Below are 18057 nucleotides of genomic sequence, written 5' to 3' on the forward strand. Positions count from 1 at the left end.
ATCGAAAAGAATTAGTGAGAAAATTCCCAAACAGGGCAGGACCTAAAGAGGAGAGAGTGAGAGAGAATTCCCCGACACGGCAGGACCAAAAGGAGAGAGTATCAGAGAATTCCCAGACATGGGGGACCGAAAGGAGACAGAATTCCCAGACCAAAAGGAGAGAGAGAGAGAATTCACAGAACACTACAGTGCAGAAGAGGCCCTTTGGCCCATCGGGTCTGCACCGACCCATGAAAGGCCCTGACCTGCCCACCTAATCCCACTTGCCAGCACTTGGTCCTTGAATGTTATGGTGTGTCAAGTACTCATCCAGGTACTTTTTAAAGGATGTGAGGCATCCCGCCTCCACCACCCTCCCAGGCAGTGCATTCCAGACCGTCCTCACCCTCTGGGTAAAAAAGCTTTTCCTCAAATCCCCCCCTAAACCTCCCACCCTTCACGTTTAACTTGTATCCCCTCGTAACTGACCCTTCAACTAAGGGGAACAGCTGCTCCCTATCCACCATGTCCATGCCCCTCAATCTTGAACACCACAATCAGATTTACCCCCCCCCCCCCCCCCCCCCCTAAGTCTTCTCTGCTCCAGAGAAAACAATAAGAAGTTTAACAACACCAGGTTAAAGTCCAACAGGTTTATTTGGTAGCAAAAGCCACACAAGCTTTCGAGGCTCTGAGCCCCTTCTTCAGGTGAGTGGGAATTCTGTTCACAAACAGAACTTATAAAGACACAGACTCAATTTACATGAATAATGGTTGGAATGCAAATACTTACAACTAATCCAGTCTTTAAGAAACAAAACAATGGGAGTGGAGAGAGCATCAAGACAGGCTAAAAAGATGTGTATTGTCTCCAGACAAGACAGCCAGTGAAACTCTGCAGGTCCACGCAACTGTGGGAGTTACAAATAGTGTGACATGAACCCAATATCCCGGTTGAGGCCGTCCTTGTGTGCGGAACTTGGCTATCAGTTTCTGCTCAGCGACTCTGCGCTGTCGTGTGTCGCGAAGGCCGCCTTGGAGAACGCTTACCCGAATATCAGAGGCCGAATGCCCGTGACCGCTGAAGTGCTCCCCAACAGGAAGAGAACAGTCTTGCCTGGTGATTGTCGAGCGGTGTTCATTCATCCGTTGTCGCAGCGTCTGCATAGTTTCCCCAATGTACCATGCCTCGGGACATCCTTTCTTGCAGCGTATCAGGTAGACAACGTTGGCCGAGTTGCAAGAGTATGTACCGTGTACCTGGTGGATGGTGTTCTCACGTGAGATGATGGCATCTGTGTCGATGATCCGGCACGTCTTGCAGAGGTTGCTGTGGCAGGGTTGTGTGGTGTCTTGGTCACTGTTCTCCTGAAGGCTGGGTAGTTTGCTGCGGACAATGGTCTGTTTAAGGTTGTGCGGTTGTTTGAAGGCAAGAAGTGGGGGTGTGGGGATGGCCTTGGCGAGATGTTCGTCTTCATCAATGACATGTTGAAGGCTCCGGAGGAGATGCCGTAGCTTCTCCGCTCCGGGGAAGTACTGGACAACGAAGGGTACTCTGTCCACTGTGTCCCGTGTTTGTCTTCTGAGGAGGTCGGTGCGGTTTTTCGCTGTGGCGCGTTGGAACTGTTGATCAATGAGTCTAGCGCCATATCCTGTTCTTATGAGGGCATCTTTCAGCGTCTGGAGGTGTCTGTTGCGATCCTCCTCATCCGAGCAGATCCTGTGTATACGGAGGGCTTGTCCGTAGGGGATGGCTTCTTTAACGTGTTTAGGGTGGAAGCTGGAGAAGTGGAGCATCGTGAGGTTATCCGTGGGCTTGCGGTACAGTGAGGTGCTGAGGTGACCGTCCTTAATGGAGATGCGCGTGTCCAAGAATGCAACCGATTCCGGAGAGTAGTCTATGGTGAGCCTGATGGTGGGATGGAACTTGTTGATGTCATCATAGAGTTGTTTCAGTGATTGTTCACCATGAGTCCAAAGGAAGAAAATGTCATCGATGTATCTAGTGTATAGCATCGGTTGAAGGTCCCATGCGGTGAAGAAGTCTTGTTCGAACCTGTGCATGAAGATGTTGGCATATTGAGGTGCAAATTTGGTCCCCATGGCTGTTCCGTGTGTCTGGATGAAGAACTGGTTGTTGAAGGTGAAGATATTGTGGTCCAGGATGAAGCGGATGAGATGTAAAATTGCATCTGGAAACTGGCAGTTGTTGGCGCTGAGCACTGAGGCCGTTGCAGCAATGCCATCGCCATGGGGGATGCTGGTGTAGAGTGCTGAGACATCCATTGTGACGAGGAGCGCTCCTGGTTCAACTGCTCCATGTGTGCCGAGTTTCTGCAGGAAGTCCGTCGTGTCGCGACAAAAGCTGGGGGTTCTTTGTACAATGGGTTTCAGGATGCCCTCGACATAGCCGGAGAGGTTCTCGCACAGGGTCCCATTGCCCGATACGATGGGACGGCCGGGTGTGTTTGCCTTGTGTATCTTCGGGAGGCAGTAGAGATCTCCAACGCGGGAGATAAGATCATAAGAACAGGATATGGCGCTAGACTCATTGATCAACAGTTCCAACGCGCCACAGCGAAAAACCGCACCGACCTCCTCAGAAGACAAACAGGGGACACAGTGGACAGAGTACCCTTCGTTGTCCAGTACTTCCCCGGAGCGGAGAAGCTACGGCATGACCTGAAGAAGGGGCTCAGAGCCTTGAAAGCTTGTGTGGCTTTTGCTACCAAATAAACCTGTTGGACTTTAACCTGGTGTTGTTAAACTTCTTACTGTGTTTACCCCAGTCCAACGCCGGCATCTCCACATCCAGAGAAAACAGCCCAAGCCTATCCAACCTCTCTTTATAACTTAAGTGTTCCAGCCCAGGCAACATCCTGGTGAATCTCTTCTGCACCCCTTCCAATGCTTTCCTTGAATGGGGGACCAAAAGGAGAGAATTCCCAGATACGGTGGGACCAAAAGGAAAGAGAAAGAGAATTCCTGGACACAGCGGGACCGAAAGGAGTGTGTGAAAGGGAGAGAGAGAGAGAGAATTCAGAGACATGGAGGCACCAAAGTGAGTGAGTGAGAGATTTCAGAGACACAGTGAGATGAAAAGGAATGAGAGAGAGAGAGCTTAGAGATATGGTGGAACCGAAGTAGTGAGCAAGGGAGGGAGTGACAGAATTCAGAGACACGGCAGGACTGAAAGGAGCCATTTTACAGCCACTCAGATCATCATCTGCCTTCCTGTTTTTGCTAACAAGTGGATAATTTCACATTTATTCAAATTGTACTGCATCTGCCATGCATTTGCCCACTCACTCGGCTTGTCCAAAATCACACTAAAGCATCTCTGCATCCTCTTCACCGCTCAGCTTCCCACCTTGCTTTGTGTCATCTGCAAATTTGGAGGTATTGCATTTAATCTCATCTAAATCAATAATATATATTGTGAATAGTTGGGGTCCTAGCATCGATCCCTGTGGTACCCCACTAGTCACTCACTGCCTGCCATTTGGAAAAAGGCTCGTTTATTTCTATCGATTAAAAGCAAAATACTGCGGATGCTGGAATCTGAAACAGAGAAAATGCTGGAAAATCTCAGCAGGTCTGACAGCATCTGTGGAGAGAGAATAGAGCCCTGTTCTCTATTCTCGTTTATTTCTACTGTTTCCCCTCTGACAACCAGTTTTCTATCCATCTCAATACTCTACCCTCAATCCCTTGCGCTTTAATTTTACATGCCAATCCATGTGGAAGTTTGTCAAAAGCCTTTTGAAAGTCCAAATAAACCACATCCACTGCCCCCCCCACCTCATCAACTCTACTTGTTACATCCTCAAAGAATTCCAGTAGATTTGTTAAGCATGATTTCCCTTTCACAAATCCATGCTGACTGTCCAATTCTCCCAATTGTCCAAGTACTCTGCTGTAAAATACTTGATAATGGAATCTAGAAATCTTCCCACTACCAACTTCAGGCTGACTGGTCTAGAATTCCCTATTTTCTCTCTACCTCCCTTTTTAAGTAGCGAAGTTACATTAGCTAACCTTGAATCTGTAGAAACTGTTTCAGAGTTTATAGAATCTTGGAAGATAACCACCCATCCATCCACTATTTCTAAGGCCACTTCCTTAAATACTTTGGGATGTAGTTTATCGGGCACTGGGGATTAATAGGCCCTCAACCCATCAATTTCTCCAATGTGATTTCTCTTCTAATACTATAATAATTTACCAATCATTTTCAATTCACATACCTATACAAAATTCTAGTCCGTTTTTATGTTCCCTGCAATCTTACACTCGTACTCTATTTTCCCCTTCTTAATCGATCACTTTATCCTCCTTTGCTGAATTCTAAACTGCTCCCAATCCTCAGGCCTGCTGTTCTTTTCTGGCCAATTTGTATGCCTCTTCCTAGATCCAATCTCTAATTTTCCTTGTAAGCAATGGTTTGGCCACCTTTCCCTTTTGCGTCAGACAGGAATAAACAATGTTACTTTTCACCCATTTGCTCTTTGATTGTTTGCCATTGCCTATCCACCTCTAACGTTCCCCAATCCATCACACACAACTCTGACCATCGTAGTTCCCTTTATTAAGACTCAGGACCCTAGTCTCAGAATCAAATACATCATTCGCCATTTTGATGAAGAATTCTATCATATTATAGTTGCTAATCCCCAGGGGGTCTTGCACAATTAGATTGCCAATTATTCCTTTCTCATTACGCAATACCCAGTCTAAGATGGCGTGTTTTCTAGTTGGTTCCTCAACGTGTTGGTCCAAAAAAACCATCCCATATACACTGCAGAAATTCCTCCTCTACAGTATTGTGCCTGATTTGAGTTGCCCAATCTAAATGAAGATTCAAGTCACCCATAATTACAGAAGTTCCTTTATCACAAGCGTCTCTAATTTCCTGTTTAATGCCATTCCCAACATCAGCACTACAGTTCGCAGGTCTATATCATAGAATGGCTACAGTGCAGAAGGAGAGCCCATTGAGCCTGTACCAACAACAATCCCACACAGGCCCTATCCCTTAACCCCACCTATTTACACCGCTAACCCTTCTGATACTAACGGGCAATTTAGTATGGCTAATCTACCTAACCTGCACATCTACTCCACAAACCTACATGTTTTTTGCCTCTTAGTGTTTCTCAGCTCTACCATGCAGATTCCACAGTCAATCAGAGCTAATATCTTTCCTCACTATTTCATGCAACTCCACTGCCTTTTCCTTTTTTCAGTCCTTCCTTAATACTGACTAGCCCTGGATGTTCATTTCCAATCTTTGGTCACTCTGCAGCCATGTCTCCATATTCCCGACTACATTATAGCTGTTTAGATTTATTTGCATGATTAATTCACCAACTTTATTGGGCGTTAAGGCAGAGAGCCTTAAAGCTAATATTATTTGTCCCATTCCCACTATTTTTCACTGTGGTCCTGTTTGATTCCGGCCCTTGATTTATCTGCTTATCACTTTTCTTCTTCCCTTAACTTTTGTTTTGTCCTTGATTCCCCCTCCTCTGACTTCTGGCATAGGTTCACATCCCCCTGCCATTGTAGTTTAAACCTTCACCAACGACTCTAGCAATTACACCCCTAGGACATCAGTCCCCATCCTGCCCTGGTGTAAACTGTCCAGTTTGTACTGTTCCCACCTCCCCCAGAACTAGTCCCAATGTCCCAGGGATCTGAAACCCTCCTCCTCATGCTATCTCTTCAGCCATGCGTTCGTTCATTATATCCTGCCATTTCTACTCTGACAAGCACATGGCACCGGTCATAATCCTGAGATCACTACCTTCGAGGTCCTAACTGAATCCTCTATAACTATTGCATTCCAACACTTTTTCTCCTCCCCTGTGCAACAGAGCCAACTGTGGTGCAACAAATTGGGCTGTTACTACCTTCCCCTGAAAGGCCATTCCCCTCAACAGTATCCAAAGCGGTGCATCTGTTTTACTGGGTAATAGCCACAGGAGATTCCTGCACTGCCTGCCTTATCCTCTTGCTGTCTGATGATCACCCATTCCCTTCTTGTCTGTGGTGTCTGAGCCTGCGGTGTGACCACCTTGCAATATGTACCATCCACAATATTCTCTACTTCATGGATGCTCCGCAGTGTCTCCAACTGCCGTTACAGCTCCAAAAGCCAGACTTTCAAGGGCTGCAGTGGAGACATTTCCAGCACACATGTTGGGCCCAAGGAATGGAAATGTTCCCAGTTTGCCCTTTTAAATTAAACCTTTTGTAAGATGCTTAATATCAATTAATCTAGGGCCTTTTTCACTGGTCCTTGTTACTACAGAATGTAGCCCTTATAAATTATAAACCACAAAAAGACCTTACAAACGATAAGCAATAGAAGTAGTAAATACTTACCCACTATTAAACCAGCTCTCTCCCTTGTAGCCTCTATCCCTGTAGCAGGGCAAGACCACTCTCTGAACAGTAAAAAGTTAGAAAGGTAAAAGCACCTATTCCCATCTGCACCGAATTCCCACCATGCTCCAAATTCCTAGATCACCACCCTCACTCTGGCTGTGTCTCACTCACACACTAGTTAAGCTTCAATAGTAATCCATTGATTGACAGTTAACTGTCACTCAGTCAGTTGAGTCAGCTTCCTTATCGACCTTTAATTAGACTATTGGACTTACAAAATTTTAAAAAGACCAGTTCAATTGCCACTGTACTCCAAATTCCCAGATAACCACACTCACTCTGGCGGTGTCTCACTCAGAATGTGCTCCCACTGCTCGTATATAAAGCTCATAGGTCTAGAACCTGTTCTTCTTGATTAGTACACCATCCAACAATCTACCTCTTGTTAAGGAGACCCCTAAACTACTTCCACAAGTGTTTTCTGGTCTTTGTTACTATAACCACCTGTACCGATTTTACTATTTGTTCTTCCAAGCCAAGATCCTACCTCACTATTATCCTTATGCCATCCTTTATCGCCATCCAACCTTCCTAAACTAATGAATCAGTACTTTTCCAAGTTGTAAGACCACTTGGAAGAAGCACCGAGTGTGGTAAGGGGAAAAAAATGTACTGTGTGCAGGTCTCAATGTCCATCACCGAGAGTGGCTCAGTAGGACCAATGACAGTGTTGATAGAATCCTGAAAAACATAATTACCAAAGTGGGCCTATGACAGGTGCTAAGAGAACCAACACGAGAAAAAAATTACTTGATCCCATCTTTACAAATCTACCTGTTCCAGATGCATCTAACCATGGCACTATTTCTGAAAATAAAGCCCCAGTTCTGAGACTTGAACACAAAAATCAAGACTATCACTCCCGTGGAGTATCGAGCAAATACTCAATCTATGGATGAGATGTTAAACTGAGGGGAGATATTCCCTGACTCCCGGCCAATATTTATGCCTCAATCAACATCACAAAAAAGCAGATTTTCTGGTATTATGCCATTGCTGTTTGTGGGAATTTGCTATGTGTAGGTTGACTACCACATTTCCCACATTGCACAATTGAAAGCACTTCATTGGCTAAAAATGTGAAGCATTTTGGGGTGTCTGTTGGTCTTGACAGGCAATAAAAAAATTAAATCTGAAGTATTTTTCTTTAAGTGGCAAATAGCATCTGCACCACACAAGTGCCAAGTAATGTTCATCTCCAACCTTCCCTTGAGAATCAGTGCCATTGCTATCAACATCCTGGGGGTCACCACTGTCAAATTAACTAGACCAAACAAATGCTGTGGCTTTAAGTTCAGAGGCTGCAAACTCTGCAATGAGCAACTCTCCTTCTGATGCTGCAATGCCTATATGCCATTGACAAGACACAAGTTACAAGTGTGATGGAATACACCCCACTTGCCTGGATGATTGCAGCACGGTCATCGATAGATCATGAGTTTCTTTCATGGATTTTCTTGGGACTGAACAGGCCGATTCTTGACCTGCAGATTTTTGGGCGTATAGGGCATGGTGGTCCATGAAGTAGTGGGTTCCAGAGTGCAGGATTCACTTCCTTTTCTTTCCTTCCTTGTCTGTCGCTGCTCTGCCTTATCGTTAAGGCGCTTGGATTCAAGGCAGGATGAGGCTTGATGGACAAGTTGCTACCATTTTGAATGATTGGCAGCAAGCTCCTCCAGTCAATGTTTCTGTGCTTCAAAGAGAGCTTCAGAATGTCGATGTAGTGTTTATTTTGTCCTGCCCTGAAAGGCTGGTCTTTTGAGAGGGGTTGAGAAAATAGTAACTGTGGATTAATTTTTTTTTAGCCATCTGGACACAGTGTCCTGTCCATCATAGTTGACTTTGCAGTAGTTTTGTCTGAATGCCTGTGGAGCTGGCTTCAAAAAGGGCACTAGCTCTTGTTTGAATCCCGAGGATGTGGCAGAGACCAGCTGATGAAATTTCCCTAGCACTCTCCTGTGTTGCTGATGCACAGTCCAGGTCCCTCTATGGTTTGTCCAGTTCAGTTTCTGGTCAATTTAACCCCAAGAATATCAATAGTGGGGCATCTAACAAAGGTAATTCCATTGAATGTTAAGAGGAGAAGATTAGATTGTCTCTTGTTGGAGGTGGTCATTGCCTTGCCTGGCACTTGGGTGGCATGAATGTTACTTGCCACTTGTTAGCCTAAGCCTGGATATTGTCCAGGTCTTGCTGCATTTGAAAGTGAATTGCTTTAGTATCTAAAGAGTTGTCACTAGATTTAGAATTAAACACAATGCAATCACAAGGAACATCCCACTTCTGACCATATGTTGGAGGGAAGTTGAAGATAGTTGGGCCCAGGACACTGCTCTGATGAACTCCTGGCCTAGAGCTGAGATGACTGGCCTCCAACAACCATAACCATTTTCCTTTGTGCTAGATATGACTCCAGTGGCGAGCTTTCTGTCTGATTTCCATTGATTCCAATTTTGCTAGGAATCCTTAATGCCACACTCAAGTCAAATATTGCATTGTCGTCAACAGCAACCTCTCTTGCCTCATCTCTGGAATTCAGCTCTCTTGTCCATATTCAGAGAAAGGCTGTAATGAAGTTTGGGCAGAGTGGCCCTGGCAGAACCCAAACTGGGAATTGGTAAGCATATTGTCGCTGAGTAAGTGCTGCTTGAGAGCACTGTTGACACTTTCCTGCACTTTCCTTAGTGATTAAGAGTAGACGGATGGGCAATAATTGGTCAGATTGGATTTGTCTTGTTTTTTGTGGGTAGGACATGCCTGGGCAATTTTCCACAATGTTAGGTAATTTTGTTTTGAGCTGCTAGATCTGTTCTGAGTCTCTCACAAATAGCACAGTGATAGTGCCACACATCCTGATAAAGGGTGTCCTCAACGTGAAGATGGAAATTCACCACCACAAGGACTGTGATGGTCACTCCTACCGATACTATCATGGACAGAAGTATCTGTGACAGGTAGATTGATGAGCTTTAATAGATTTTTTCCTCTTGTAAGTTCTCTCATTATCTGCTGCAGGCCCAGTCTGGCAAATACATCTTTCAGGACTCAGCCATCTAGGTCAGTCATGGTGCTCCAGAGTCACTTTTGGTAATGGACATCGAAGTCTTCCATCCAGGCTATATTTAATGCACTTGCTCCCTCAGTACTTCTTCTAAGTAGTGTTCAGCATGCAGGAACACCAATTTATCAGTTGGGGGTGGGAAGTAGGTGGTAATCTTTGTTTGTCCTGATGCCATGGGACTCATGGGTTCCAGAAATAGTGTTGGTAACTTTTACAGCCACTCCCTCCCTGTTGAATAAGGGTGGGACAGGATATATCCAGGAACAATGATGAAGGAGTCTGGGACATTAGCTGCAAGGTACATTTTGGTGTTCGAATTACATAAGGTATGATTTGATGATTAGGACTATGTCAGGTTGTTGTTGTACTTCTGTGATAGTTTCTACTGTTGACACAAATTTCCAAATATTAGTGAGAAATACTTTTCAGGGTAGACAGGGCAAATGTGATCATTTATTGTTTCCAGTACCAAGGCCGATGTTAGGTAGGCCATCTGTTTTTATTGTTCTTCAACTTTTCTGTAGCGGTTTGATACAGCTGGATGGCTTGCTAGGCCATTTTGGAGGCAGTTAAGCGTGAACCATATTGCTGTGGATTTGGAGTCACACAGAGGTCAGACTAGTAAAGACTATACAGTGGTGAACCAGATGGGTTTTCATGACAATCTTATGTGTCCATTAATTGGGGAGGCGATGGCTTAGTGGCATTGTCGCTAGACTATTAATCTAGAAATTCAGCTAATGTTCTGGGGACCCAGGTTAGAATCCTGCCATGGCAGATGGTGGAATTTGAATTCAATTTAAAAAAATCTGGAATTAAGAATCTACTGATGACCATGAAACCATTGTCGATTGTTGTAAAAACCCATCTGGTTCATTAAAGTCCTTTAGGGAAGGAAATCTGCCGCCCTTACCGTCTGGCCTACATGTTACTCCAGAGCCACAGCAACCCGGTTGACTCTCAACTGCACTCCAAGGGCAACTAGCGATGGGCAATAAATGCTTGCCAGCAAGTGACACCCATGACATCCATGAATAAGTATTTAAAAAACTAGCATTTTATTCTTTAGATATAATTAATTAATATAAAAACAGAAGGAAAAGCTCAGCAAGTCTGAGAGAGAAACATAGTTAACATTGTGGCGGCGCGGTGGTACTGCTGCCTCACAGCACGAGGGACCTGGGTTCGATTCCCGGCTTGGGTTACTGTCTGTGCAGAGTCTGCACATTTTCCCTGTGCCTGCATGGGTTTCCTCCAGGTGCTCCAGTTTCCTCCCACAATCCAAAGACATGCTGGTTAGGTGCATTGGTCATGCTAAATTCTCCCTCAGTGTACCCGAAGAGGTGCCAGAGTGTGGTGACTAGGGGATTTTCACAGTAACTTTATTACAGTGTGAATGTAAGCCTACTTGTGACTAATAAATAAACTTTACTTTAATTATCCCAATTATTCTATTTGCCAGGTTACTGAGGCCAACCACACAGGTAGCAAGAACCTCATACCTGCTGTATAAGGGCAAAGGCTACTGATTCTACAGCACAGTACCTGGGGTTATCTTAGTTATCCTTCTGTCTCCCCCTTGCTGCAGGTGTGACCCATCTCCTTTGCTGCCATTCCCATCTAACCTGGTTTTATTTAATTCAAGTTCAAGATTGTTTGTTATTGGTAGATCTTATTAAATATGTACCAGTAATATGAATATGCAAATATTGGAGGCAAAAAGCAGCGCAACCTTCCTCCTCTGTACCAAATTTCCCACATTTATGCTCTGTTTATAATCTGTCTGTGTTTCAAGCAGATAATTGTTAACTTTTACACACCTTTTTGAGCCACACCCAAGATACATGTTCAGTCAGTTTCTTGCTCATAGTAATTAGCCCCTTGCAGGCAATCAGTTAAAGCTGACAGAAGCTGCCTATCAGTAGCAGTTAAGTAATGACTAACTTGGTGGTTAGACTTAATTTCAGTTTAAGTTTACTCACCTACTTCTTACAAGAGTTCCACTTTAACCAAATTCTCAATGTTTGCTGTTTCTGAAGTATGGTTCAGATGGTAGTATTCTTGCCATTGCTTTGCAGGATTCTGGGTTCACGTCCCACTCCAGGGTTTGAGCACAAAAGTCAAAACTGCCACTCCATATGGGTATCAAGGGATATAAAATATGATGGTACAGGACAGCCTTATGGACCGATGGAACAGGCTTGAGGATGTGAATGGTCTACTCCTGTTTCCATGTTTAGATGTAATTAATTGACTGTGAAGTGCTTCGAGATGACTAGAGATGGTGAAAGGCACAATATAAATTCAAGTTTTTTTCCTTGCTACTAATATATAGGTAGATAAACAACTGATTAAATTATTGTGCAGCAAACCTCTATATGAAGGGAGAAGTAATTATTTTTATTTTATTGCAGAGGAGTTGAAAAATGTAACAGCAGTACAGTTTTAGTGTGTTTTAAAAAAATACTGTACCACCTCCACAGCATCCCACTTCAATTATTGATATTTTGTGCAGTATGCCTGTAAATAGCATATCCCATCCAAATAAGCCAGTGGCATTTTCAATTGCAAAACATAATCAATTAGCCTCAATGCCGTTGCTGTTTGTGAACTAACAGTAACTATTGCTGCTCATCCCTTATCAGTGTTAATGGACTATTTTATACCTGCTTATAGAAGGCAAATTCTGCTAAACTTGACATTTATTTGAAACACCAAATATTCCAAATGTGCAGAACTTTGTAACTCAGTTTTTGTTATTAGACTGAACTGTCTCAGATTCCTCATCATGAAATGGGAGTATTTCTGATTTTTTTATTCAGATTTTGAATTAATAATCTGATATAACTCAGCCAACCAAATGTTGAGTCTGAGGGGGTCTGGTCAAGCAATGAACTAGAATGAGACCTTGGAAAATGAAAGATTTTATTTTATTGGGTTTCGGTTTCACAATGACCTGAGATAGTGATTTGTTTGTGAGAAGATACCAGAGTTAATACATTTTTTAGTGCAAAGGGGGAAAAAGTCAATTCTTGTCTCAAAGGTACTTTGGCACTGGCAGCAGCATTGCAGGTGCAGCCCCATTTTTACTCATTTAACTATGAATTCATAATGTGTGACATAACTTGAAAAAAGCATCAACTGAAAAAGTACTTTTCAGAGTTTTCATTTGTTGTGAGACACCATTGGAGGGAAGACAAGAGTGTAACACAAATCTTGGGGTGAAACAGAAGATAGGAGCAGGAGGCCATTTGGCCCTTCAAGCCTGTTCCGCCATTCATCATGATCATGGCTGATCATCCAATTCAATAGTCTAATCCTGCTTTCTCCCCATAACCTTTGATTCCATTCACCCAAAGAAAATCACCATAGTCCCAGATGATCATAGGTTACTCTCCCCTTTGAGGGATAGAGCTGACGGGTGGTGATTTTAACCTGGGGGTCACCACACCTCAGGAAGGGGCAAGGTTGAGAAGTCAGGCCTTTATGAATAACTTCAGCTAGTACGGGAATTGAACCCACACTGTTGGTGTTACTCTGCTTCACAAACCAACTGTCCAGCCAACTGAATTAAATCGACACCCAATTGAAATGGCATAGGATTACTGGAGAAGAAGGGAATAGGGATGGGATGGCATGGAGATTTAAAGTACTGTTGCAATAAATGTACTAATTTCAACGCAAAGATTTTATGGGTCTATCAGTGGGAGTTAAATTGTAACTTTTGGAATGTAACCATTCTCATGAAATAATTTAAATTGGTTACATAAGCACCATCATGCAATTCTAAAACTACCACCGTAACAGATGTGTATCAACGGGAAGTTTTTAAAAAATAATTTAGTAAATATTTTCATACAGTTGCATCATATTGTTCCTAAGATGTTCATTTCATGAGAACATATTCTGATTGTGCAATTTTAAAATTGCAGAAAGTTTTCACGTACCAACTCTATGTTTATAAGATCCTAACAGCATTTTACATTGATCCGTAAAAAAACACTTCAGAAAACAGGAGAAGTGAAGGGCTGGCCGTTAAGAATATATCGCGCACACTTACAAATGGCTCCCCCCCCCCCAAGCAGCGTACAATGCACCTGTTTCACAAAAGGTTACTGCACCTTGTGACTTGTTAACTTACGTCAAAGAGCTGAATTTGAAACCGATTCTGCCTCGGTTATTGCAGGACTTATCCACGGAAGCAGGCGGCATGAGCACTTGGCGAAAATGTGCAGTCCATGCACTTACTTACAGTGGGCAAGAACTTCCCCCGAGGGTGCCACTTAGATCGTGCACATTTAGTACCCTTTATTAGCTGGGGTTAGGTCCCAATCCTAATTAAAACATACAAGAAGTGCATGGTTATTAGTTTGACTGAATTCAACACTTGTATAATACGCCGACACACAAAAAGAGCTGGTGCCGTGGCCCAGGCTGCACGCGTGGGAGGTGTGAGTCCATTTTATTGTTCACTTGCGTCATTCATGAGCCCAGACAAACAATGATAATTGCACAAAAGTGAAGAAGGGCTGCACATTTTTTTTAAAAATTGGTGCGTGACATTGCGACTTTTTTAAAAAGCTGGATTTAACTCCAATGCAATGGCACAGTCTATAGCTGTCCCTAATTGAGGTTTAGATGGTGATTTAGGCTGAGTGATCACAGCCTTTCTGCCAACACCTCAGGAACCCCCTCCCCTCAGACTCTCACCCAACGTAAGATAACGGAGCTGGCACTATCCGGGCCCTTGTGCGTGTAAACAGACGTCAAGTCCAATTGGCTGAGCTCCATCAGAAGCTCACGTCAGCCCCCCCACCGCCACCCGGCTCCTCCTCACAACCTCCACTTTACTAAACCTTCATCCCATTGGTAAACGTCAGAGGACAACATTTTTTTTAATTTCCCTCCCCCCCTCCTCCTCCCTTTCCTGCGTTGAGGGTTTTAAAAAAAAATCCGAAAGATAAAAAAAACTATCAAACTCTCGGAGCGGCAAAGAAAAGAAGCGAAAGCACTTTCCAGTATCGACGAAGCGGCCATGCTGTTAAAACTCGGGGTTTGAATTTTTTTTAAAGATTCCCCCAGCCGGCGCGTTCCTGGCCCGCGTGCTCGGAATGGGGGCGGGGCGGGGGGGAATGAGGGGGACGGGCCAATCCGGAGGCGGCAGAGAAATATGCAAATCATATTCGCTGACGTGAGTCGTTGAGCGGCGCGCGCGCGCGCACGCAGCGTGCGGGCCGGGGAGAGACGGGGGACGTGCGCGGGTCGCCCAGCAGCGTGCGGGTGGGGGGGAAGGCGCGGGGGACGCGCCGAGAGGGAGGGAAGCCGCGGGGACGCGCGGGGGAAGCCGGGGCTCCAACTTCTGGTGAGAGAGAAATAACACAAAGGAGTGAGTGAGTGAGGACAGGCGGCGAGCGAGAAGATTATCACAACTATAAAACACGAGTGAAGCGCCGCTGGGGTAAAAATCTATAATAAACCGTTTTTAAAAAAATTTTAAAAAAACAGGATTTGAATTAACGTAAATTTAGCAAACGCACCAGAGCGAAAGAAGAGTGAGGAAAAAAAAATCAATTTAATATTTTAAAAAAAGGAACACCAACAAAGTAAGTACGGAGAGAAGTGTGTGAGAGTCGGCGTTTGGGTCGAGTTAGGGGAAATTTGACTGTAAATAAACATGAAAGGACTGGGAGGAGGAGGTGGGGGCAGGCGGTCAGCGAGATCACTAACTACCACTACTAGAGAGAGTGCGTTGCCGCTGGCAAAAGCAGCCATTAACATTTCATTAATAGAGAGAGCAGCGCTGTCCTCATCACAGCCAGCAGTGAGTTTACTGTCTCTCTCTCTCTCTGGTAATAAATGAGTGTCGGTGCCCTGTCCTCTTATTTGGTGTGCTATGATTGTGGGTTTAGTGTAAGTTTCTCCTCGCTCGCTCTCTCTCTCTCTGTCTCTCGCTTGTCTATCTGTGTGTGGTTTGGGTACTTGGTGGTTCCCTGAGGTCATTGGAGTGTACGCGAATGGTTTGAACTAGTTTCTCACACACGCACCGTGGCGGCTGCCGCCGCTCCCGCGGGTCAGGGGAGGCAATGGGGGAAGGAGAGGGCTCCAAGGGGGCAAGAGAGTGAGAGATAAAAGAGGGGAGGAGGAGGGGGGGAAGGAGATAAGGAGAGGAGCGGTTTTGCGAATAAATGATTGCTTCTTTTGAAGGGGAGAATATTCAACTTCTAACTCAAACGGCGTGTTTAATGTTTCCGTTACCGTTTCCTTTGCTAGTCGCATTTGATAACAACCACCAAAAGGTTAAAAAGGCGCTTCTCTTTGTGGTCGCTTTCAGTCCTGGTTAGTTGTCGCTCACTCTTGGTCCAGCCGGTGGTTTTAATCTCCTTTTTGATATAGGGCAGAACGTGGTCTGAAAGACTTCTGGTCTTTCGCAACAGAATCGAGTGTGTTGTTGATAAGCTGGGCTTTTGAGTCACTTTTCGCTTCTTTAAAGCCCAAATCGGACACGGAACTGTGCAAATCGACTTTTTTCATTCATTCATTTGCACCGTCTTCCAAGATAAAGCGATTGTTTCTTTTTTTTAAAAAAAATCTTAAATGTGTGTCAGTACATATATTTCAAAACCGAGTTCAGGAAAGGACACAAAACACGTGCATTTGTGAAAGTATATGGAGAAAAAAAATCAAGGTGAAGGGGGCAATGGGAAATGTTAAGGGGAGGGGAAGATCCCACACGGCACTCAAGCATTCGCCCAACATTCACCAACCACCATCATCAAGGCTTAATCATCCATGTTTGTCGTTGTCTTCGGCGGCAAGGACACACACATTCACACATTGTAAACCTCTTTGTTCGAGGGGTGGGAGGGGGGGATACGCGCACACTTTTAAAATAAAAACTTGCAGGTCAACCTTCAGATTTCTGTTACCCACTGTATGGTTAGTGAATTTTCAAACTATTTCCATACGTTTCTCCAGTAAAGTAACTTTTTTTTTCTCATGAGGAGAATAGAGCTCTCTCTTTCGTTTGTTTGGTCAGCGTTTTCTCTCTGGACAGGCTGTACACAAAGAATCGCTCTTAACCTAAGATGGCAGCTTAATTTGACTCCGGTCATTGACAATAATTATAAGAAAGACTGAAGCTATCCCGTCCTTTACGCCAAGTTTCGCCCCCTCTTCTGTTGTCTTGAGGAGTGAATCTTGATTGTTAATTTTTGGGGGGATTCGAATCATTTTTCCGGAGTGGTGTAATGGGCATTGAAATTTTGATTTTTTTTTCTAAAACATACAAGTCAGTTTTGCAAAACTGACCAAGAATATGGTTAAAAAGCAGTTAGCATATTTATTGAGTCAGATTTGGAGAAATGTACCTGCCTTACGAGCTACCATGCAAGGTTGTAGAGGTCTCGCCTCAGCTATGGAGGTGGCATACAGTATAGTATACAGGATGGATTTATGAAACCGAGGTGCAAATCGATTCTTAATCCTAATATTGGGTAAGATATAGTTAACCAAGTGAAATTTGTTATCAGACGACTAGATGATGCATGCCTCTGGCTGTAAAGAACGGAGTAGTGGGAGCAGCCATTTAAGTTTTAAATGGGATCGACCCTCAATCTTTTGTTAGTGCTGATATGGTATGTTTGTATTTTTTTATATATAGTTGTATTTTTTCAGGAAAAATGCTTTAATGTGTATTTTGAAGTCTGATATTTAGATTTGAAAAGATTACTTTTTGCCCATCTCTCGTGTTAGATGACCTAATTTGTAACATGCCAATAGTATTTAGTGATGCATATATATATATATATATTTGTAAAGCTTTGATTATATACATTACATTAGGTAATCTCTGATTCTCTTTGAGATCAATTGCAGATATAGAAAATAGCTGTTTTGGCGTCTGGATAGATCATGATGTTTCAGTGCTTGAGTAGCTTACTTTGTGTTCCAAATCAGCCTCAAATGTTAATAAAATGCCTTGTGGAGCTTCAACACTAGTTCACAGATCAGAACTGGGATGCTTAGTTACAGGCAACCAACATTGGGAGTGTGACTGGTACTAAGCACTCCAATAACCAGCACATGTTCACCTTCCCTACTCCGCTTCCACTCACGGGGAGCCAGTTTCTTGTCTGAGTTTTTTGTAAGTTTTCTTCAACAAAGTGAGCTATGTTCTTACTAGGTTGATAATCTGCATTAGACTTCGGATTTCAATCATCTGTTAGCGAGATATAATGGAATGGCACTGGAGAAATATCACCAGTGGTACCTTTGCAAGATCCTCCAAATCCAGTGACAAGAAAGACAATCCAACAGCAACATCCTCTCCCAAGCCATGCCTGACACCAGGATCCTGAAGCAATTGCTCTACTCTGAGATCCATCATGGCAGAGGCTCCCAGGAGGACACTGGAAGCCTAAAGCAATATCTTCAAAGCATCCCTAAAGAGGACAAACATCTGTCAACTCACTGGCAAAAATTGAGAAAGCAAATTCTGGAAAGCATTGAACACATCAGGAGACTTTGGGACCATGCAGAGGTGAATTGGAAGTGTCAGAGGGAGCACA

The 18057-nt window shown here is 43.9% G+C and overlaps 1 protein-coding gene across 5 annotated transcripts in view; it reads left to right on the top strand.

Moving 5' to 3' along the window:
• Positions 1-14804: 14804 nt before the first annotated feature.
• Positions 14805-18057, top strand: part of chd7 (chromodomain helicase DNA binding protein 7) — a 250095-nt gene continuing 246842 nt past the window's right edge. For 3 of the 5 annotated variants that reach the window (XM_078216213.1, XM_078216214.1, XM_078216217.1), the window contains exon 1: positions 14827-15093. The gene's annotated coding sequence lies outside the window, so the exon portion shown is untranslated. Of the gene's footprint in view, positions 15094-18057 lie in introns of all 5 variants that reach the window. The other 2 variants (XM_078216215.1, XM_078216216.1) reach the window with 2 other exon arrangements.

This window comes from Mustelus asterias, chromosome 7 (genome assembly GCF_964213995.1).
Source record: "Mustelus asterias chromosome 7, sMusAst1.hap1.1, whole genome shotgun sequence".
In the NCBI taxonomy this organism is placed as follows: Eukaryota; Metazoa; Chordata; class Chondrichthyes; order Carcharhiniformes; family Triakidae; genus Mustelus; species Mustelus asterias.